Source organism: Rattus rattus, chromosome 7 (genome assembly GCF_011064425.1).
Source record: "Rattus rattus isolate New Zealand chromosome 7, Rrattus_CSIRO_v1, whole genome shotgun sequence".
Taxonomy (NCBI): Eukaryota; Metazoa; Chordata; class Mammalia; order Rodentia; family Muridae; genus Rattus; species Rattus rattus.
The window spans coordinates 29,034,837-29,038,169 of NC_046160.1; positions in this window are offsets into that span (position 1 = coordinate 29,034,837).

Consider the following 3,333-nt stretch of genomic DNA (forward strand, 5'->3'; position numbering starts at 1 on the left):
CTTTGGTGTACTTGAGTTTCTTTTTGGTCTGGTCATGTCCTACTCTGTCTGGTTTTTGGAATGGGAGCCTAACTGGCCTGTGCTCTGGCTTGGTACCAAATAGCAGCAGTCTCTGCCATGCTTGCCCAGGCCCCAGGGCAGGACTTCCGACTTTGCACCTGTTCAGCCCTCTATGTGCATAGCGTCCACTCCAGCTAGGAAGTCAGGAGGATTCTGCTGACTCTGAATTTCAGGATTCGTTTTTGTTCTGTTTGCTTATTGGGCAATTCTCAACCTTTCACTAGCAAACAGTCTCGTGTGTCAGGCTTACAAGTATTGTCTGCACATCGAGGGAAAATTGTCAGTAAAAGACTGGCAAGTTGGAAAAGCATAGGACACCACAAGGAGCCCCCAGATTATGGTGCAGCTCGATGTCTCCCTTCAGTCTCAGGGTACAGGTCCGCCCTGACACCTGGCATGTTCTTGGTGGTGCAGAGCAAGAAGGACCATTATGCCTGTTGACACATCGGGGGCTGCAGGTTCCAGCCTGCTTAGCGGGTGACGCTCTTCTCCCATGCTTAAGTCTCCAAAACCAGCACTGGTTGCCGGACCTGGTGACACAGGAGCCTGTAATCCCAACAATTTGCTAAGCTTAGGCAGGAAGCTTGTCAGTTTAAGGTTTATGTGATTGGAAGAGTGAGTTCAAGGTCAGCTTGGGCAACTTAGAGATCTTGTCTCAAAAAGCAAAAACGAGGGGCCAGCAGTCAGGCAGTAGTGATTTACGCCTTTAGTTCCAGCACTAGGGAGGTGGAACTCTCTCTGAGGCCACCTGGTCTACAAAGTGAGTTCCAGGACAGCAAGGGACTACACAGAGAAACTCTTGTCTCTGAAAAGCAAAGCAAAGTAAACCGACAGGCCCCCCCCCAAAAAAATAAACCCAAAAACCAGCAAGATGGTTCAGTAAGTAAAAAGGTGCTTGCCATCAATTCTTGACAACCAGTTTGTTCCCAACACCCACTTCGGTGGTGGGGGTGGGGTGGGAGGGGGAGACAGAGAGAGAGAGAGAGAGAGAGAGAGAGAGAGAGAGAGAGAGAGAGAAAGAGAGCGCGAGCAGACTCCTGCAAGTTGCCTCTGACCTTTACATGCATTCATGAGTAACCTTCCCAACGAGATAAACAAAATTATTTTTCACTCATTTAAAAAGTTTATATAATGTGTAAATAAATAAATAAAGCACACAAAAACATGGCTAACTACTCCTGGCCCGGGGCCTGCTCTGGTGTGTGTGGTTGACGGACCAGTACAGTGTCACTTCCCTGGACAAAGTTGATTTTTCATTTCCAGCAGGTATGGGTTGCAAATCGCTTCCTAACAGCCTCTCGGTAAGAGCTGGGACTTGGTGTCCAGTTCCCTTTCTCCCTGCTGGGACTTTTGTATGGTTTGAACTTGTGCAGGCCCTGTGTGTGCTATCAAAGTCTCTTGAGTTCCTATGTGTATCAGCCCTGTTGGGTCTCCAAGAGGTCATTTCCTGGAGTCAATCCACCACCCTGGCTCTCACATTCTTTCGGTTTCTTCTGAGCCTTGAAGGGAGAGCTTTGAGAAGGACACCCATCCCATTTCGTTAGATCTGACTGCTCCAACTCTGCATATTGTCCAGTTGGGGGTCTCTTGTCTGAATTACCACGCACTGCAAGAGGTTGCTTCTTGGATGGCTGGGTGTGCTCTGATCTATGGGTATAGCATCGTGCCATTAGGCATCATTTCATTGCTATGTTCCTTTAACAGAATAATGCTAATAGACTCTTGGCCACTTTAGCAGTGTCAGGGATGGATACCATCTCATAGAGTGAGTCTTAATCCAATCAAAAAGTGGTTGGTTACTTCCATGACGATTGTGACACTACTGCACCAGGACATTTCGCAGGGGGGTTGCTGTAGTAGGTCTCAGGGTTTGTATCTGGGTGACATTAATGATAACTTCTCCAGTAGCAGAAAGATTACCTTCCAGGACCATGAACACTAGTCAGGGTACAGCTTCTGCTTCGGGCACCATCACAGTTTCTTCAGATATTAAAGTTTTAATTAAAAATGTTTTCGAAATACAGAGAGGGCTAGGGGTGTGTAGCTCAGTGGAAGGCACACGTGCCTGGGTGCCTAGCTTTAATCACCAACACTGACCAGAACAACATTCCTTTAGGTCATTCATTTGTTCTTTAAACTCTGAAAATAAGAATTACTGGTTCTTTTCCAGTCCCTGGGCTGGGTAGCAAAAGCTGAGAGACTTAGCTGTCTAGATATCCACATATAAATCTTAATTCATATTCCACCCAAGAGCTACAGAAAGAAGCTAAGACATGGAGTCACTTAAACATCACCTTAATTAAGCTCCTCAGGCAACCCACAAGCTGTCTGTTTCCACTTCATCCCAGCTTGCTGTCCTGTGTTCCACAGAACCCTTGGTCCTCTTTTCTTCAGGGGGCCTGCGGGGCCCATTTCTGTCACTTTAGCTTGTGCTACTGGAGACCCTTGGTATGAGGGCACTGTTCTGTGTAGGAAGTCATAGTCATGGAATTCCCCACTAAGGGTTCTTCTGAGTGACTTTAGGAGTGTCGCTTGAGCGTGTCGTGTTCTTAATTCGCATCTGGTTTCTGTTTGAGTTGCAGTCCGGGCCTTGCTTGTCCAGGCTGTCTTGTCACATCCAGAATAAAGATCCTGGACCTCTATTCTTCCTGCTCTTAGGGATACCAGAGACTGCAGAGACAGACAAATGAAGAGGGCAAAGTGTTGTCCATGACAGAGTTCTGTGGCAGTCAGTGGGAATCAGAAGGATGTGGCTGTTTGTCCAGCGTCAGGGTCATTGGAGCTCACCAAGACAGCCCTAGACCAAATCAGGAGGAGCAAAAGTGTAAGTGACCTTTGACCTAGAGAAGAGGCGCTTCAGGGAGAAGATCCCACTCAGTCAAAGACAAGGAGGCTCCAGAGGCTTCAGACTAGCTGAAAAGGCGATGGAGGTGTAGGGAGAGGAAGGCCGCAGTATGGTGATGGCCAAGGGAAGGGGAGCATTTGCAGATAGGTAGGGAAGCATGGAAGGCCTGGGTTGAGACTTAAAGGAAGAACTCTCAGGATTTTTGAAGCAGGCTCCTGGATGATCTTGCTCTCCCTTGTGTGGCCGAAGGGAGCCCAAAGGCAAAGGTAAAAGGTAACCACGCCTCTGACTAATAATAATGGTCTTGGTGAGGAGAGGTCATGGGAGGAGAGGGGGCGTAACCCTTTCAGATGAGCAATCTTGAGCCCCTTAGGTTAGGCACTGATGGTGGTTAGTCCCAGAACATTACCCGGCAAAACAGGAAATGC